This window comes from Hylobates moloch, unplaced genomic scaffold, assembly GCF_009828535.3.
Source record: "Hylobates moloch isolate HMO894 unplaced genomic scaffold, HMol_V3 SCAFFOLD_11, whole genome shotgun sequence".
Taxonomy (NCBI): Eukaryota; Metazoa; Chordata; class Mammalia; order Primates; family Hylobatidae; genus Hylobates; species Hylobates moloch.
Window position 1 is genome coordinate 6427084 of NW_026652286.1, and position 21243 is coordinate 6448326.

Sequence of the window (21243 nt, forward strand, 5' to 3'; positions counted from 1 at the left end):
ATGTTATCCTCTTATATAGATTATATCATTATTTAGATGCCTAATGTCACTCAGGTATTAATAGCATAGCTATTATCTGAATTGAGGAAGTCTGTATTCCCTACCACTAGAATAAAATGTTTCAAACATAAACACACATTGAAATTATGTGGAGAACTTGTTAAAACAGACTGCTAGGTCCCACTTCTAGAGTTTCTGATTTAGTAGGGCTTGAGTCAGAGCCAAGAATTTGAAATCTAACAAGATCCAAAGTAATGCAGATACAGCTGGCCTACGATCCTACTGCCCTTGGTTATTGCACTTAATAGCCCTTGGTATGTCACTACTTTCCTACCTAGGATTCTGCAGCACTCATGCTGCAAATGGCACAACACAAGTGTGATTATTAGACTGTCAGTTCCTCAGGGTCATAATTAATCACCCAACCATAACACCACAGATATGTCAAACTTCTTGATCAATAGACTAGGTAAAAAAAAAAAAAAAATACAAGTGCACTAATGAAAGGTTAAGTAAGTGTACCATGTATTTTATTATGTTTTAGGTTTAGATATGACACACATTATAACTAAGACAAATCATTCATGAATTGAGTTATGAATATAGCTGTGTGCATTTTATATCATTTGATGCTAGTGGCCCTATTCCCAATTATTTGGTGATGGTTCATCATGTATATTTTTATACCCCTAAGCTGTTTCTTTTGACTAGAAAACTCCCTAATTTCTTACTAACAAATAGACACAATACTCACCCTTCAAGGTCCCACTCACTCTTCACTGTAAAGTGTGAAGTTTCCTAGCTTAAAAAGAATGTGAAATGATAGATCACTGTTCCCTGAACTAGATTATAGCAAAAACAGGCTGAACTCCAAGTCAGTAGCTTGAAATCATCAAAACATGAGCTTTGTGAATTCCTCTTGTCATATCAAGATGCCTTCATCTCTATCATTGTCTTTTTCCTATATTTACTAACTTTTTCATTGACCTTAGGCAATGAGTAGCTTGAGTTTAAGAACCAGAATAAAGGAAATAAATGCATAACTGAGGTCTTGACTTTTGTGAGATTCTAGGAAACAGGCTATATCAGCTTATCAAAGTACTTTAAATTTTCATGAAGTAATTTTCCAGAATTTCAACTAATAGAAGCGCCTCACAGCCTTTGAAGTAAAAAACTTGAAAATGATATTCAGTCTAGCAAAATTAAAGCCCTTGAAATGCATAAAACCCAACCATTCTTTAGTAGAGTTTGCTTTATCCTGGAATTCTCCATGACCCCATTCTTATAGCCTTACAGAAACACCACCTAGCTTTGGAAGTTAAAATCAAATAAGCATGAGGGCAACTTCTCAGTCTTATGCAAAAAACAATGAATGCTGACAATCTTGCTGTTTGACTCTTATTCAGACAATGAGGGGAAAAGTGAATTTCTCAAGATCTTTCTTCCTTATTTCTAAGGCACCTATGATGCTTTGGTGTTGATAGAACTTAGGGTCAAAATCAGAAAGAAATTAGCTACCTCAATACTGTCTGGAATGCAAGTTAGTCTTCCTTGTGTTTTACAGTTAAAAAGGGACTTAGTAATGAAATACTTGAAATTCAGAGAGCATGAGGCATCATAGAATAGGTACCTATTATGATAAGTACTAACCATGGGAACACAAAATGTGGGTTTTACAGGGGACACTTGAAGCTTCAAGTTCTTGAGAAATCAGAGAAGTGGCAGATCCAAGAAGCCGTTAGGTCTCAGATTTCAGATTCTATGCATATAGATCTCCTTATGGGACGCTTCACATTGCCTGACTTCAAAATATTCTACAAAGCTATAGACAAAAAACAGCATGGCATTGCTATAAATGCAGACACATAGATAAATGGAACAGAACAGAATATCCAGAAATAAATCTACATATTTTAGCTAACTGATTTTCAGCAAAAGAGCATACATTAAAGAAACGGCACCATCTTCAATAAATGGTACTCTGAAAACTGGATATTCATATGCACAAGAATACAACTAGACCCCTATCATTTGCCATTTAGAAAAAATCAAATCAAAAGGGATTAATGACTTAAATGTGAGACCCCAAACTATAAAACTACTAGAATAAAATATAGGGGAAACACTTCAGGACATTGGTCTAGGCAAAAATTTTATAGGTAAGACTTCAAAAGCTTAGACAACAAAAACAAAAATAGACAAGTGGGATTAATAGTAAATGAAAAAGCTTCTGCACAGCAAAAGAAACAATCAACAAAGTGGAAAGACAACATGTAAAATGGGAGAAAATATTTGCCTACTATTTATTCAATAAGTGACTGATGTCCAGAATATATGAAGAACTCAAATAACTCATCAGCAAAAAAAAAAAAAAAAAAACAAATAATTTGACTGAAAATGGACATAGGATTTCTCAAAGGGAGACATAAATGGCCAACATGTCTATCAAAAATTGTTCAACATCTGTAATCATCAGGAAAATGCAAATCAAAACCATAGTGACATGTCATCTTACTCCAGTTAGAAAGGCTGTCATCAAAAATACAAAAAAAAAAAAAAAAAAAAAAAAAAGCAAGCACTGGTAAGGATGTGAAGGAAAGGAAACTTTTATACACTGTAGTTGGGAATGTAAATTAGTGCAGCTACTTTGGAAAACAGTGTGGAGGTCTCACAGAACACTAAAAATAAAACTACCATAGTATCCAGCAATCCTGCCACTGGGTATTTAATCAAAGGAAAGGAAATCACTATATCAAGGGGATACCTGCACTTCCTCGTTTATCACAGCACTATACACAATAGCCAAGGTTAAGAATCAACCTAAATATTCATCAACAGATGAACAGATGAAGAAAATGTGGTATGTATTGTGAAAGGAAAATAAATCTTGGGGCCCCCAAATCACTAAGCTAGAGAGAGTAGTCAAGCTGGGAACTGCTTAAGGCAAACATGTCTCCTATTCGAAGTTACCCCTCTCCTTACTGAGATAAATGTATATCTGATTGCCTCATTTGGAGAGGCTAATCAGAAACTCAAAAGAATGAAACCATATGTCTCCCTAAGACCTGGAAACCCCCTCCCGACTTCGAGGCATCCCGCCTTCGCCTTGAGTTGTCTCACCTTTCCAACTGAACCAATGTACATCTTACACATATTGATGGACGTCTTACGTCTTCCTAAAATGTTTAAAACCAAGCTGTGACCCTACCAGGTTGGGCACATGTCATCAGGAATTTCTGAGGCTGTGTCACAGGTGCAGGTCCTCAACCTTGACAAAATAAACTTTCTAAATTAACTGAGACCTGACTCAGATTTTCAGGGTTCACAATATGCACAATGGAATAGTATTCAGCCATTTAAAAAAAAAAAAGACAATGAAATTCTGTCATTCACAGCAACATAATGAGCCTGAAGGACATTATGTTAAGTGAAGTACATCTGGCTCAGTAAGATAAATACCACATGTTCTCACTCTTATGTGGGAGCTGAGAAAAAAAAAAAGGTGAACTTACACAAGTAGAATGAAGAATTGTGGTTATTCGAGGCTGGGAAATTCAGGGGGAAAGAAAACATAGAAAGATGCTTTTTAATAGACACAAAGTTACAGCTCAGTGGGAGGAATAAATCTTAGTGTCTTGTAGTGCTGCACGATGATTATATTCAATAATAATTTAATGTATATTTTCTTTTTTTGAGACAATTTCACTCTTGTTGCCCAGGCTGGAGTGTGGTGGCAAAATCTCAGCTCACTGCAACCTCCACCTTCCGGTTTCAAGTGGTTCTCCTGCCTCAACCTCCCAAGTAGCTGGGATTGCAGGTGCTCACCATCACGCCCAGCTAATTTTTGTATTTTTAGTAGTGATGGGGTTTCTCCACGTTGGCCAGGCTGGTCTCGAACTCCTGACCTCATGATCTACCCACCTCGGCCTCCCAAAGTGCTGGGATTACAGGCGTTAGCCACCGCAGCCAGCCTAGTGTATATTTTCAAAAAGTTAAGAGGATTTTGAGTGTCCACAACACAAAGAAGTGATACGTATTTAAATGATAGATATGCTAATTACCCTAATTTGATCATTAGTGTACACATGTATAGAAATATCACTCTATTCCATATATATGTGCAATTATTACAAGTCATTTGAAAATAATATAAAAAATTATGTAAAAAAGTAATGAAAAAGCAACACGAGCAAAAACGAAATGAAACTCTACAGCAACAATCATGCACATTGTGTTGTGCACACTATATTAATCTCAGAGTATTACTAATGTTTTTAAAGATGGTCTTTATTAGTCCATTTTTATGCTGCTGATAGACATACCCAAAACTGGGAAAAAAATAGATTTAATGGACTTATAGCTTCATGTGGCTAGGGAGGCCTCACAAACATGGTGGAAGAGAAAGGATCTTCTTACATGGCAGCATCAAGAGGGAATGAAGCAGCAGTGAAAGCAGAAACACTCTTAATAAAACCATCAGGAGGTATGTTCCAAGATGGCCAAATAGGAACAGCTCTGGTCTGCAGCTCCCAATGTGCTCGTCACAGAAGACAGGTGATTTCTGCATTTCCAACTGAGGTATGTGGTTCATCTCACTGGGACTGGTTGGACAGTGGATACAGCCCATGGAGGGTAAGCAGAAGCATGGCAGGGTGTTGCCTAACCCAGGAAGTGCAAGGGGTTGGGGGATTTTTCTTTCTTAGCCAAGGGAAGACATGACAAACCGTACCTGGAAAAACGGGACACTTCTGCCCAAATACTGTGCTTTTCCCAAGGTCTTAGAAACTGGCAGACAAGGAGATTCTCTCCTGTGCCTGGCTTGGCAGGTCCCATGCCCATGGAGCCTTGCTCACTGCTAGCACAGCAGTCTGAGATGGAACTGCGAGGTGGCAGCCTGGCTGGGGGAGGGGTGCCCGCCATTGCTGAGACTTGAGTACATAAATAAAGCTGCCAGGAAGCTTGAACTCGCAGAGCGCACTGCAACTCAGCAAGGCTTACTGCCTTGATATACTCCACCTCTGTGGGCAGGGCATAGCTGGACGAAAGGCAGCAGAAAACTTCTGCAGACTTAAACGGCCCTGTGTGACAGCTCGAGAGAGAGCATTGGCTCTCCTAGCATGCCGTTTGAGCTCTGAGAATGGACGGACTGCCTCCTCAAGTGGGTCCCTGAACTCCATGTAGCCTACCTGGGAGGCATCTCCCAGTAGTCGCCAACAGACACTTCATATAGGTGGTGCTCCTCAGGGATGAAACTTCTGGAGGAAGTGAGTGGTGACAGTTTGCTGGCAGCCCTCGCAGCCCTCGCTCACTCTCGGTGCCTCCTCGGCCTCAGCACCATTCTGGCCATGCTTGAGGAGCACTTCACCCTGCCGCTACACCGTGGGAGCCCTTCTCTGAGCTGGCCGAGGCCGGAGCCAGCTCTCTTGGCTTGTGGGGAGGTGTGGAGGGAGAGGCACTGGTGGGAACCAGGGCTGTGTGCTGTGTTTGCGGGCCAGCTAGAGTTCTGGGTGGGCATAGGCTTGGCGGGCCCTGCACTTGGAGTGGCCGGCCAGCCCTGCTGGCCCCAGGCAGTGAGGGGCTTAGCACCCAGGCCAGCAGCTGCAGAGGGTGCACCAGGTCCCCCAGCAGTGCTAGCCCACCGGCGCTGCACTCGATTTCTCGCCAGGCCTTAGCTGCCTCCCCATGGGGCAGGGCTCGGGATCTGCAGCCCTGAGTCATCCCCCCCACCACGCCACGGGCTCCTGTGCGACCTGAGTCTCCCCAACGAGCACCACCCCCTGCTCCATGGCGCCCAGTCCCATCGACCGCCCAAGGGCTGAGGAGTGCAGGCGCATGGCGCAGGACTGGCGGGCAGGTCCACATCTGGACCCAGTGCGAGATCCACTTGGTGAGGCCAGCTGGGCTCCTGAGTCTAGTGGGGACTTGGAGAACCTTTGTGTCTAGCTAAGGGATTGTGAGTGCACCAATCATCACTCTGTGTCTAGCTCAAGGTTTGTGAACACACCAATCAGCACCCTGTGTCTAGCTCAGGGTTTGTGAACACACCAATCAGCACCCTGTGTCTAGCTCAGGGTTTGTGGATGCACCAATTGGCACTCTGTATCTAGCTAATCTGGTGGGGACTTGGAGAATTTTTATGTCTAGCTAAGGGACTGTGAATGCACCAATTGGCACTCTGTATATAGCTCATGGTTTGTAAATGCACCAGTCAGCACTCTGTGTCTAGCTCAGGGTTTGTAAATACACCAGTTGATGCTCTGTATCTAGCTAATCTAGTGGGGACGTGGAGAACTTTTGTGTCTAGATCAGGATTGTAAATGCACCAATCAGCACCCTATCAAAATGGACCAATCAGCTCTCTGTAAAACAGACCAATAGGCTCTCTGTAAAATGGACCAATCAGCAGGATGTGTGTGGGGCCAGATAAGAGGATAAAAGCAGGCTGCCTGAGCCAGCAGTGGCAACCCACTTGGGTCCCCTTCCACACTGTGGAAGCTTTGTTCTTTTGCTCTTTGCAATAAATCTTGCTACTGCTCACTCTTTGGGTCCACACTGCCTTTATGAGCTGTAACACTCACCTTGAAGTTCTGCAGCTTCACTCCTGAAGCCAGCGAGACCACAAACCCACCAGGAGGAATGAATGACCCCAGACGCACCACCTTAAGAGCTGTAACACTCACCACGAAGGTCTGCAGCTTCACTCCTGAGCCAGCAAGACCACAAACCCACCAGAAAGAAGAAACTCCAAACACATTTGAACATCAGAAGGAACAAACTCCGGACACGCCACCTTTAAGAACTGTAACACTCACTGCGAGGGTCCGCGGCTTCATTCTTGAAGTCAGTGAGACCAAGAACCCACCAATTCTGGACACAGAAGGATCACGCAGCAATATTTGCTGTTCTGCAGGCTCCGCTGGTGATACCCAGGAAAACAGGGTCTGCAGTGGACCTCCAGCAAACTCCAACAGACCTGCAGCTGAGGGACCTACCTGTTAGAAGGAAAACTAACAATCAGAAAGGAATAGCACCAACATCAACAAAAAGGACATTTACAACAAAACTCCATCTGTAGGTCACCAACATCAAAGACCAAGGGTAGATAAAACCACAAAGATGGGGAGAAACCAGAGCAGAAAAGCTGAAAATTCTAAACACCAGAGTGCCTCTTCTCCTCCAAAGGATTGCAGCCCCTCGCCTACAGTGCAACAAAGCTGGATGGAGAATGACTTTGACGAGTTGACAGAAGTAGGCTTCAGAAGGTCGGTAATAACAAACTTTTCCAAACTAAAGGAGCATGTTTTAAGCCATCACAAGGAAGCCAAAAACCTTGAAAAAAAGTTAGACTAATGGCTGACTAGAATAAACAGTGCAGAGATGACCTTAAATGACCTGATGGATGTGAAAACCATGGCATGAGAACTTTGTAACGCATGCACAAGCTTCAATAGCTGATTGGATCAGGTATAAGAAAGTGTATCAGTGATTGAAGATCAAATCAATGAAATAAAGTGAGAAGACAAGGTTAGAGAAAAGAGTAAAAAGAAACAAACAAAGCCTCCAAGAAATATGGGACTATGTGAAAAGACCAAATCTATATTTGATAGGTATACCGGAAAGTGATGAGGAGAATGGAACCAAGTTGGAAAACACACTTCAAGATGTTATCCAGGAGAACTTCCCCAACCTAGCAAGGTAGGTCAACACTCAGATTAGGAAATACAGAGAACAACACAAAGATACTCCTTGAGAAGAGCAACTCCAAGACACATAATTGTCAGCTTCAACAAGGTTGAAATGAAGGAAAAAATATTAAGGGCAGCCAGAGAGAAAGGTTGGGTTACCCACAAAGGGAAGCCCATCAGACTAACAGTGGATCTCTCGACAGAAACCCTACAAGCCAGAAGAGAGTGGGGGCCAATATTCACCATTCTTAAAAAAAGAATTTTCAACCCAGAACTTCACATCCAGCCAAACTAAGCTTCATAAGTGAAGGAGAAATAAAATTCTTTACAGACAAGCAAATGCTGAGAGATTTTGTCACCACCAGCCCTGCCTGAAAAGAGCTCCTGAAGGAAGCACTAAACATGGAAAGAAACAACTTGTACCAGCCACTGCAAAAACATGCCAAATTGTAAAGACCATTGATACTATGAAGAAACTGCATCAATTAATAGGCAAAATAACCAGCTAACATCATAATGACAGGATCAAATTAACACATAACAGTATTAAACTTAAATGTCAATGGGCTAAATGACCTGAATAAAAAGACGTAGACTAGCAAATTGGATAAAGAGCCAAGATCCATCAGTGTGCTGTATACAGGAGACCCATCTCATGTGCAGAGACACACATAGGCTCAAAATAAAGGGATGGAGGAAGATCTATCAAGCAAATGGAAAAGAAACAAAAAGCAGGGGTTGCAGTCCTAGTGTCTGATAAAACAGACTTTAAATCAACAAAGATCAAAAGAGACAAAGAAGGTCATTACATAATGGTAAAGGGATCAATTCAATGAGAAGAGCTAACTATCCTAAATATATATGCACCCAATACAGAAGCACCCAGATTGATAAAGCAAGTCCTCAGAGATCTACAAAGAGACTTAGACTCCCACACAATAATAACGGGAGACTATAACACTCCGCTGTCAATATTAGATAGATCAATGAGACAGAGGGTTAACAAGGATATCCAGGAATTTAACTCAGCTCTGCATCAAGCAGATCTAATAGACATCTACAGAACTCTCCATCCCAAATCAATAGAATATACATTCTTCTCAGCATTGCATTGCACTTATTCTAAAATTGACCACATAAGAAGTAAAGCACTCCTCAGCAAATGTAAAACAAATGAAATCACAACAAACTGTCTCTCAGACCACAGTGCAATCAAATTAGAACTGAGGATTAAGAAACTCACTCAAAACCGCACAACAACATGGAAACTAAACAACCTGCTCCTGAATGTCTACTGGGTACATAATGAAATGAAGGCAGAAATAAAGATGTTCTTTGAAACCAATGAGAACAAACACACAACATACCAGAATCTCTGGGACACATTTAAAGCAATGTGTAGAGGGAAATTTATAGCACTAAATGCCCACAAGAGAAAGCAGGAAAGATTTAAAATTGACACCCTAACATCACAATTAAAAGAACTAGAAAAGCAAGAGCAAACACATTCAAAAGCTAGCAGAAAGTAAGAAATAATGAAGATCACAGCAGAACTGAAGGAGATAGAGACATAAAAAAACCCTTCAAAAAATCAATGAATCCAGGAGCTGGTTTTTTGAAATGATCAACAAAATTGATAGACTGCTAGCAAGACCAATAAAGAAGAAAAGAGAGAAGAATCAAATAGACGCAATAAAAAATGATAGAGGGGATATTGCCACCGATCCCACAGAAATACTAACTACCATCAGAGAATGCTATAAACACCTCTATGCAAATAAACTACAAAATCTAGAAGAAATGGATAAATTCCTGGACACATACACCCTCCCAAGACTAAACCAGGAAGAAGTTGAATCTCTGAATAGAACAATAACAGGCTCTGAAATTGAGGCAATAAGTAATAATCTACCAACCAAAAAAAGTCCAGGACCAGATGATTCACAGCTGTATTCTACCACAGGTACAAAGAGGAACTGGTACCATTCCTTCTGAAACTATTCCAACCAATAGAAAAAGAAGGAATCCTCCCTAACTCATTTTATGAGGCCAGGATCATCCTGATACCAAAGCCTGGCAGAGACACAACAAAAAAAGGAATTTTGAACCAATATTCCTGATGAACATCGACATGAAAATCCTCAATAAAATACTGGAAAACCAAATCCAGCAGCACATCAAAAAGCTTATCCACCAAGATCAGGTCGGCTTCATCCCTAGGATGCAAGGCTGGTTCAACATATGCAAATCAATAAATGTAATCCATCACATAAACAGAAACAAGACAAAAACCATACGATTATCTCAATAGATGCAGAAAAGGCCTTCGACAAAATTTAACAGCTCTTCATACTAAAAACTCTCAATAAACTAGGTATTTATGAAATGTATCTCAAAATAGTAAGAGCTATTTTTGACAAACCCACAGCCAATATCATACTGAATGGGCAAAAATTGGAAGCATTCCCTTTGAAAACTGGCACACGACAAGGATGCCCTCTCACTGTGACTACTATTCAACATAGTCTTGGAAGTTCTGGCCAGGGCAATCAGGCAAGAGAAAGAAATAAAGGGTATTCGGTTAGGAAAAGAGGAGGTCAAATTGTCCCTGTTTGCAGATGACATGACTGTATATTTAGAAAACCCCATTGTCTCGGCCCAAAATCTCCTTAAGCTGATAAGCAACTTCAGCAAAGTCTCAGGATACAAAATCAATGTGCAAAAATCACAAGCATTCCTATACACCAATAACAGACATACAGAGAGGCAAATCATAAGTGACTTCCCATTCACGATTGCTACAAAGTGAATACAATACCTAGGAATCCAACTTATAAGGGAAGTGAAGGACCTCTTCAAGAACTACAAACTGCTGCTCAATGAATTAAATGAGGATGCAAACAAATGTAAGAACATTCCATGCTCATGGGTAGGAATAGTCAATATGGTGAAAATGGCCATACTGCCCAAGGTAATTTATAGATTCAATGCCATCCCTATCAAGCTACCAATGACTTTCTTCACAGAATTGGAAAAAACTAGTTTAAAGTTCATATGGAACCAAAAAAGAACCCACATTGCCAAGACAATCCTAAGTAAAAAGAACAAAGCTGGAGGCAGCATGCTACCTGACTTCACACTATGCTACAAGGCTACAGTACCCCAAACAGCAGGGTACTGGTACCAAAACACACATATATATATATATATATATATATCAGTGGAACAGAACAGAGGCCTCAGAATTAACACCACACATCTACAACCATCTGATCTTTGATAAATCTGTCAAAAACAAGAAATGGGGAAAGGATGCCCTATTTAATAAATGGTGCTGGAAAAACTGGCTAACCATATGTAGAAAGCTGAAACTGGATCCCTTCCTTATATCTTATACAAAAATTAATTCAAGATGGAATAAAGACTTAAATGTTAGATCTAAAACCATAAAAACTCTAGAAGAAAACCTAGGCAATACCACTCATGATATAGGCATGGGCAAGAACTTCATGAATAAAACACCAAAAGCCATGGCAACAAAAGCCAAAATAGACAAATGGGATCTAATTAAACTGAAGATCTTCTGCACAGCAAAAGAAACTACCATCAGAGTGAACAGGCAACCTACATAATGGGAGAAAATTTTTGCAACCTACCCATCTGACAAAGGGCTAACATCCAGAATCTACAAAGAACTCAAACAAATTTACAAGAAAAAAACAAACATCCCATCAAAAACTGGGCAAAGGATATGAACAGACACTTCTCAAAAGAAGACATTTATACAACCAAGAGACACATGAAAAAATGCTCATCATTACTGGTCATCAGAGGCAAATCAAAACCACAATGAGATACCATCTCATGCCAGTTAGAATGACAATCATTAAAAAGTCAGGAAACAACTGATGCTAGAGAACATGAGGAGAAATAGGAACACTTTTACACTGTTAATGGGAGTGTAAATTAGTTCAACCATTGCAGAAAACAGTCTGGTGATTTTCCAAGGATCTAGAACTAGAAATACTATTTGACCCAGCAATCCCATTACTGGGTATATACCCAAAGGATTATAAATCATGCTACTATAAAGACACATGCACATGTATGTTTATTGTGGCACTATTCACAATAGCAAAGACTTGGAGCCAACCCAAATGTCCATCAATGATAGACTGGATTAAGAAAATGTGGCATATATACACCACGGAATACTACGCAGCCATAAAACATGATGAGTTCATGTCCTCTGCAGGGCCATGGATAAAACTGGAAACCATCATTCTTAGCAAACAATCACAAAGACAGAAAACCAAACCCTGCATGTTCTCACTCATTGGTGGGAACTGAACAATGAGAACATTTGGACACTGGGTGGGGAACATCACACACCGGGGTCTGTCAGGGAGTGGGGGGCTGGGAGAGGGATAGCATTAGGAGAAATACCTAATGTAAATGATGAATTGATGGGTGCAGCAAACCAACATGGCTCACATATACCTATGTATCAAACCTGCACATTGTACACATGTACCCTAGAACTTAAAGTATAATAAAAAAATAAATTAAATTAAAATTAAACCATCAGATCTCATCAGACTTATTCACTACCATGAGAATGGAATGAGGGATACCGGCCCCATGATTCAATTATCTCCCACAGGGTCCTTCCCACAACACATGGGAATTATGGGAGTGCCATTCAAGATGGGATTTGCCTGGGGACACAGAGCCAAACCGTATCATGGTCCCTTTACTTAGATAACTTTATGAAAAAGTTATATATAGTAATCTCCAGGGACTTCTCTCTCCAACCTTTACTCATCTATTCAAGAAATGCCCTATCTCTGAATTCCTCTTTTACTCTGTGCGTCTAGAGACACTACTGCATCACTTCCACATGCTCTGCACTGTGGCACGTTTAGAAAGAGGTGCAGTAATGAAAATGACTGGAACTATAGGGCCACACACTCTTGTGTTTCAATTCTTGATCTGCCACTTTGATTAGCCTTGTGCTAATTACTTCTTCTGGTCAAGCATTCTTTTTCTCAAGTGATGTGGTGAGGTGGAAAGATGATAACGTATATCAAAGTGTTTCACAAATATACTAAAAAAATTGTAGATTCTATTTTAGAGGGGCAATAATAGTTATCACTATCAACCAGAAAAGTGAAATCTCTTTTACACTAACCATTGTATAAGGATGTAAATAGAGTATTAACAGGGGAGGAAATGAACAACTTCTTTAGGCCAGCTCCCTAGAGGTGGCAATTACCAAGAACAATTAAGCAGAGCTTTCACCTCACTTCCCAGCGAGCTCAGACCCACAGCTGCTCAGTGTCTCTGACATGGATTCTGCTGAGAGGCTTTGGAAAGAAGAGGATTACCTGGCAGATTCCCCACTGGGGATTGGAATATCAAAAACTGCAGCTTTTGCAGATAGTGCTATTAAAACCTTGAGCCACAACTCTGGTGCTTGCTGAGTGCAGGCAGTTGGCTTTCTTTGCTTCTTATGAATCCTGAGACAATGCATGCTTTGGATCTTTTTAGCATCCTTGGTGAACTCAGGTACTTTAACACCCCAGTTATGGGGTAACCAGCCCATGGAGCTCAATTCCTAAATATAGAAGCCAAAAACCGTGTACCTACTATGTGACTGGCATGACATATCACAGATGACTTCTGGAATTGTGTATTCTTTTAACATTATAGTGCAAAGTTGACATATTTTGCGTGTTCCTCATATGAGAGACTTTATAACAACATAGCTTACCACTAAAAAATACACAAGTTCAAATAGTTTCTTTCCTCATGCTCTGTAGTAACACTGTAGGCACATGAGCTAGGCTTGGCAAATTGGCTATTTCTTACTGCCACTTTGAAGTGGAGCCAGTAGTATAAGGAAACATGAGTAGCATTCAGTAATAGCAGCAAAGATGCATCAGCATCCATGGTGGCTGTGGTGTCTGAGCTGGTGGTAGCTCCCAGTACTGACAATCTTCTTCCCATGGTGGTGTGACCATCATTGCAGTACCCTGACAACTGGGGAGCTTTCCTTTATTACTGACAATTCTTCACTTGATAAACTGTCTATGATGCTTCCAATAAATTACCTTTCTCTCTATGTTAAGCAGGTTTCTATTATTATTGGCAACCAAGATTTATGTAAATATTATGATTGATATTAGAAACCCTAAATTAAAAGACATAAAAATTATATTCAGAGAAATTTAAAAAATGTTTCTATAGACACAGCCTGACAACTAAAATATGTAGGTGCTTTCTCGTCTTCCAATTATATTGCATATTTTCACTAAAAATATCTCATAGGTTCACAGAATTATAGAGCAGAAAGAACCATAAGAACCACCTTGTCGAAAAAGTCCATTTTAAGGTAAGTGTGTGCTGAACTAGACAGGGTGAGTATAGCAAATGCACAGCAAAGCAAACTCTAAAAAATACCAACCTCTTTTTCCCTAACTATGTGCTCTTTCAAATGCAAAATTTGTTTCTTGAATATGAGGGTGAGGAAACACATCTTGATAGAGTGGAAGGGTGACGTTGAGCTTGATAGATTGAAAGGTTGACACGGTACTTTTTTCTCTGACTGTATAAAAGTCAGTTCTGCTTCAGGCATAATGAGAGATGAACAGGTAAAGAGGTAAAGTAAAGGCAATCTGGAAAGTTTAGACTTTAACACTGTAAGCCAAAAAGAAAATTCTAAGCACTCCAACTGACTGAAAAGACAATCTCTTGGCCAAGGGGACCACAGAGTAACCTTGAAAGCTGAGTTTTCAGCCATGACTAAATAGGAGTTCCCTATACCCTTCTCACTCACTACCACTAGGCTTTCTTCCCTAAGGGTTTACCAGAAACCGGCCCTTTCAAAAGACTTCATCTGATATCAATCAACAGCCTGATGCTTCCCCTATTTTATGGTTGATAAGAGACCAGGGACTACTCACTGCTTCTGGCCAGTCTTTGGAGAATCCACAGTAAGGGTTTTCCTGTCCTCTGCTTCACTTTTTGATGTCAGAGGACCCAAACCTTTATCCTCAGATCATACTGGTGCCACCGCCAACTTTGTACACGAGTCCGGTGAGGGGGCTGTATTTGTCAGGGTTCTATAGAGGAACAGGACTAATAGGATAGATGTGTATATGAAAGGGAGTTTATTACAGGGAATTGACTCACACCATCACAAGGTGAAGTCCCACAATAGACCTTCTGCAAGCTGAGGAGCAAGGAGGCCAGAGTCCCAAAACCTCAAAAGTAGGGATGCTGACAGTGCAGCCTTCAATCTGTGGTTGAAGGTCTAAGAGCCCCTGGCACACCACTGGTGTAAGTCCAAAAGTCCAAAGACTGAAGAATTTGGAGTCCTTTGTTTGAAGGCAGGAAGCATCCAGCACGAGAGAAAGATGGAGGTCAGAAGACTTAGCCAGTCTTCTACCTTACTTCTACCTTCTTATGCCTGCTTTTATTCTGGCCGTGCTGACAGCTGATTCGATGGTGCTCATCCAGATTGAGGGTGGGTCTGCCTCTCTTACTACACCTGACTCAAATGTTAATCTTTTTTAGTAACACCCTTACAGAAACACACACGAATAATATTTTGCATACTTCAATCTAATCAAGTTGACACTCAGTATTAACTATCACAGGAGGAATAAGGCTTGTCAGAATGGCCAATATGCAGGCTGAAATCCTTTATGAAAAATAAAGCCCTCTGCCAGGTGCGGTGGGTGGTTCACACCTGTAATCCCAGCACTTTGGGAGGCTGAGGCGGGCGGATCACGAGGTCAGGAGTTCGAGACCAGCCTGACCAACATGGTGAAACCCTGTTACTACTAAAAATACAAAAATTAGCCAGGGGTGGTGGTGTGCACCTGTAATCCCAGCTACTCAGGAGGCTGAGGCAGGAGAATCGCTTGAACCTGGGAGGTGGAGGTTCCAGTGAGCTGAGATCGTGCCACTGCACTCCAGCCTGGGTGACAGAGTGAGACTTTGTCTCAAAAAAATAAATAAAGAAAGAAAAATAAAACTCTTTTTCCCAAATTTATGAACCTCATCATTCTTCAGTTGACAGTACGTAGGTAGTGGTGATTCATGAAGGAATAGGAGAATGATCCCTTAATAATGCTATTTCACTTTACATTTATGTAGTGCTTTCTAGTTTATTAATGGTAGTATTGGGAAGAAAAAAATAAACTGCCTTAACGCTTATGTTTCCTTTTTCTTGCTCTCCAATACTGGCTTCAGGGCCTCCCTCTGGTTCCACCTCTATGCTACTGTAAATCAAAAATAACATTTCTAAGCTCTCCCCCCAACAGTCATCTGAATAGACCCCTCCTTTCAACCAACGGCATTCCAAAGTTAACCGTGTGAACCTAAAAGTGTCTGAAACTCAATCAATTTATAAGATTTATCTTGCCAAGTTTAAGGATGCACCAGAGACACAGTCTCAGGACGTCCTGATGCCCAAGGTGGTTGGGGTGCAGCTTGATTTTATACATTTTAGGGAGACATGAGACATCAATCATATGTGAATGATGTACTTTGGTTTGGTTTGAGACGGCAGGACAAGTTCAAGTTGGGGAGGGGGCTTTCAAGCCATAGGTGGATAAGAGACAAACTTGCATTTTTTATTTTTGAGTCTTTGGTTAGCCTTTAACTAAATACACAATTTACATTTGAGTGAAAGGTAAAGGAATAGTCATTTATGCCTTAGTCTGGTTTAGTATAACAATAGGGCAAAAGAAGCAATCAGATATCTGTCTCAGGTGGGAAGAGGAATGACTTCGAGGTCTGTCTGTCCTTTGCCCATAAGGAATTTCCTTGTGGGCAAATTTTGAGGGAAGTATGTGGCTTTAAAAAAATCTTTGTAGCTCTTTTGTTTAGGAATAAAATGAAAGGCAGGTTTGCCTGTTGCAGTTCCCAGCTTGACTTTACCCTTTGGCTTAGTGATTTGCGGGTCCCAAGATGAATTTTCCTTTCACAACCCGAAAACTAGTTCAGGCTGTTACAGGTAGTTAGATAGGGATGAGCAGGGCAGGAGAGGGCTCTTTCTCCACCTGCTAGAAATGTCAGCTGATGGTTTGACAATTATCAGACTGCCTCTCTAAAAATGAAAATTGGCAGCCCACCCAGGGCCAGGCAGAGGCCATTTCCTGATGATCCACAGCTATTAACATTAAAGCGTTAATTGAAAGCAGATGCCAGGGAGAAAAAGCTTCCTGGGCATGCGCACTAAGAGACAAAATGGTGAAATATGACCTTCCGGCTACAGTCCGCTGGAAAAAGGGAAGAAAGCCTCGGATGGGCAAGACTGCAACTTCCTAAATACAGCGTGCAGTGATCAGTTCCCAAGGGTAAGAAGGGCACTGGGCATGCGGGAAACCCACCCTAGGGGTAAAATCGTGGGAAAGAGGCAAACCTGTAAAGCTCTAGGATCAAGATTGAACGTTCTCTTTTTCCTTCAGGTGCCCTCTTAGATGTCTTCCAAGTAAGCTTTGCTTTCTTTCCTGTTCTAAAGCCTTTTTTTTTTTTTTTTTTTGAGATGGAGTTTGGCTTTTGTTGCCCAGGCTAAAGTGCAATAGCGCAATCTCGGCTCACCACAACCTCTGCCTCCCGGGTTCAAGCAATTTTCCTGCCTCAGCCTCCTGAGTTGCTGGGATTACAAGCCTGCGCCACCATGCCAGGCTAATTTTGTATTTTCAGTAGAGATGGGGTTTCTCCATGTTGGTCAGGCTGGTCTCAAACTCCAGACCTCAGGTGATCCATCCGCCTTGGCCTCCCAAAGTGCTGGGATTACAGGCGTTAGCCACTGTGCCTGGCCTTAAATCTTTTTTAAATAAACTTCCATTCCTGCTCTGAAACTTGCCTGGTCTCATTTTCTGCTTTATGCCCCTCCGTCAAAGTCTTTCTTCTGAGGAGGCAAGAAGTTGCTGTGGACCCATGCAGATTCACCGCGGGTAACTCGGGGTAACTCAGATACCTATCACCAGTAACAAGGCCATGATGGGCAAAGGGAGTCAGACATGCCACATTATACTCTCCTGTCTTTTGGAATTCAGGCACAGATGACCAGCATTAACATTAAAATAGATGTGAAGACTGATAAATTAGAGTCTTTGAAGCAATAAGACACCAAATTCTAGCCTGACTCTAGCATAGCATCAAATGGCAGATAGCAGGCCCTGAAAGAAATTGAAGTATTTTACCCCAAATTATATTTTTCTGACATATATAGAAATGGCCTGGCAAAGCTGTCTCTTGTGATAAAAATCTACATTCTATAGAGAATCCCCATTAGTTCATTACTTTCTTTTCCCTGATCCAGGAGAGTCAACTCTGATACGAAACATTGACAATCTATTTTCTCTGAAGCCTGCTACCTGGAGGCTTCCTCTGCATAATGGGAATCTTGGTCTCTGCGACCCCTTATCTTAACCCAAACATTCCCCTCTATTGATTCGATGTCTTTGGACAATAACTTACCTCTTTCAACCAACTGCCAATCAAAATCTTTGAATCTTTCCGTGACCTGGAAATACCCCTCACTTAGAGTTGTCCTTCCTTTCCAGACTTAACTGGTGTACATTTTACATTTTACATGTATTGATTGGTGTCTTATGTCTCCCTAAAATTTATAGAACCAAGCTGTAGTCTGACCACTGGGCATGGGTTCTAGGAATCTCTTAAAGGCTGGTCACTCATATTTGGCTCATGATAAATCTCTTCTTTTTTCTTTTTTTTTTGAGACCAAGTCTCGTTCTGTCGCCCAGGCTGGAGTGCAGTGGTGCAATCTCAGCTCACTGCAAGCTCTGCCTCCCGGGTTCAAGTGATTCTCCTGCCTCAGCCTCCCAAGTAGCTGGGACTACAGGTCTGCACCACCACACCCAGCTAATTTTTGTATTTTTAGTAGAGGCATGGTTTCACTATGTTAGCCAGGATGGTCTCGATCTTTTGACCTCATGATCCTTCCACCTCGGCCTCCCAAAATGCTGAGATTACAAGTGTCAGCCACCGTGCCCAGCCTAAATGTCTTCAAATATTTTGCAGAGTTTGACTCTTTCCATTGATACCATATACCTAAGAGAACTTATGACAAGACATTGTACTCATTTCTTTTTGGCAGTGTCAACTGTGAACTCCTTAAGGGTTCCCTACCTCTGGTCCCTTTGTCCCAGACCCCACTGACAATCTCCAGGCTACTATATTGCAGCCACAAGATAAGCATGTGTTAACTCTTTGTAAATAAATGAATAAGTTAAAGGATGAGGTGAATATTAGGAGATAAATGAGACTGAGGGAGTATGTGCAGCAAGTGTATTTTCATCAGCATAAATCAGATGTTCAATAAAAGTAAATCTACTTATGTTCTCTTGCTGCTCTCTTCTAATTAGAGTTCTCTCCTCAGATAATGTCAAGAATTTAAAGTTGTCAATTAAAAGATAATGCCATCTCTTCTGACTTAAAAGAGTCTCCTTTGTTTATATGCTTAGTTTTAAGGGTTTTTTTCTCCCATTCCCTCCCCTTTTTCTTCCATTTGAGTAGATGGTTCTTACAAGGAGAAAATCCAGAAACTATCAATTGGCTACCTTGATGTGATCCTCTTCATGAGGAAGCTTGGACTTCTCCCTGCTTCACAGATGGGTTATGAGATAGTCCAGAGAAGCTGCATTCTAAGAAGCATTATGACCTGTCTTCTTAGAAACAACACGGCATCACTTTTACCACATTCTTTTGGTCACAAGGAGAAGGAATTATAGATCACCTGATTTCGGATGCATGTGTGAGGTAAGGCTTAAAATTAAGGCACAAACTGATGTGGAACTGTAGCATGATAAATATATTTGGTCTTTGTTGCTGGTTCATGGTACAGAGTTCTTAAAACTCCAGGAATTTCCTGAATGATAGGAATGTCTTTTGTTATTCATATGGTGGCCTACTTAATGACACTTTATTTTATGCTAGTGAATTGCCTTAAGGTGGAGTCCCCAGATAGCATCAGGATGGAGGTGGTCACCAGAAACACCAAGAAATCAAAGCGTTGGAACATTAAGTTCCACCCACATAAGTTTAGAGAATATACGGGGAGGAGTTGAAGATTAAGCTGTATAAAGAAATGTGTAAACAATGAGCCTTGATGAGCTTTCAGGTTGGTGAATACATTCCTGTGAAGGGGAGAGAGGAGAGTCACTTATACCCTAACTCAACAGAGAGGCTCCTGGGCTCAGGACACCTCCAGACCTTACCCTGTGTATCCCTTCATCTGGCTATTTGTGTGTATTTTTTATTGTATTCTTTCTAATAAACTGGTAGACATGAGTAAAGTGTTTCCCTGAGTTCTATGAGCAATTGTAGTAAATTATCAAACCTGAGGGAGGGTTGTTGGAACCCCCAATTTAATTTAACGGTCAGAAATAGGGAAGATGTGAACTAGTAATTGGAATCTGAAATTACAGGAGTCTTGTGAGACTGAGCCCTTAATTTGTGGGATCTGATGATAAATCTAGGTAGAGAGTATCAAAATTAAATTGAATTATAGGACACTCTGCTGGTGTTGGAGAATTGGTCAGTGTTAGAAAAAAAGCAATATACATCTGATGTCAGAAGTAGAGAGTGTAGAAAAAAATAACCTTTGTTTTCTGAAATGTCTTGGTATCTGGTGAAATTCAGAAATCCTTGAATAGGGTAATTACAAGTTTCTCTCAATACTCTGCTTCCACACATAAGGTCTTCAAACCAAACAACCCTCCTTATCAAGAAGACTAGGCAGTTTCTACTGAGCAATGTGTTTCAGTTGCCCACTAGCCTGCAGAATTATTTTATATATATAATATATTATATATGTGTGTATATATATGTATGTATGTGTGTATATACATATGTATGTGTGTGTGTGTATATATATTTATGTAGTCCCCTTAAACCCCAAGATCTACTCTCATGTCCTAGGTATCCAAGATCATGCCCATTGGTATTTCAGTCTCCTATCTCTTTCCAGACTAATTGATTCTCATTTCAGTCACTTAGGATACAATTGTTTCTTTATTTTCTTTTTTCACCTATTGTGAAGGCATATACTCTATATCTTATTTCTTATAATCTTTCTTTTCTGCTTTTCAATAGACTCCTCTTTTTTCAGAACTACCTGCCTCATGAAAATCAATTCCATTGACTTTCAAAGCTATTATTTCTTACAAGGGCTTTGAGAGTCCACATTAGAAATCAAAAACTTAATATATTTCTCATTGCGTTAGTGAATTAGTGATTTAATTCTTCTTGAGTTTTATCACTGTATCTAGTACATAAATGCTCAATACATATTGCTTATTATAAGTTGTTATTTTTTTAACTGATAAAGGATCAAACAAGTATTTAAGAATAGAGGCAAAGTATAAACTCAGGCCTATTGGTTCTAAACCAGCAATCATCTAAACAAACAAACAAAAAACTCTTTAAGGAGGATCAAGTTGTCAAAAGTATGCTTCATGAGCTAGAAGAAATAGAGAATGGAAGAAAACTCTTCATATGTTTCCTAATAAGAGATGTA

The 21243-nt window shown here is 40.7% G+C and overlaps 1 long non-coding RNA gene across 2 annotated transcripts in view; it reads right to left on the bottom strand.

Annotated features, from left to right (window-relative positions):
- LOC131384624 (uncharacterized) overlaps nt 1–19358 on the bottom strand; it is a 117643-nt gene extending 98285 nt beyond the window's left edge. Inside the window, exon 1 of one of the 2 annotated variants that reach the window (XR_009215653.1) lies at nt 19286–19358. This is a non-coding gene — a long non-coding RNA (uncharacterized LOC131384624). The remainder of the gene's footprint in view (nt 1–19285) is intronic. The other variant, XR_009215652.1, reaches the window with a different exon arrangement.
- Between the last annotated feature and the right edge of the window lie 1885 nt (nt 19359–21243).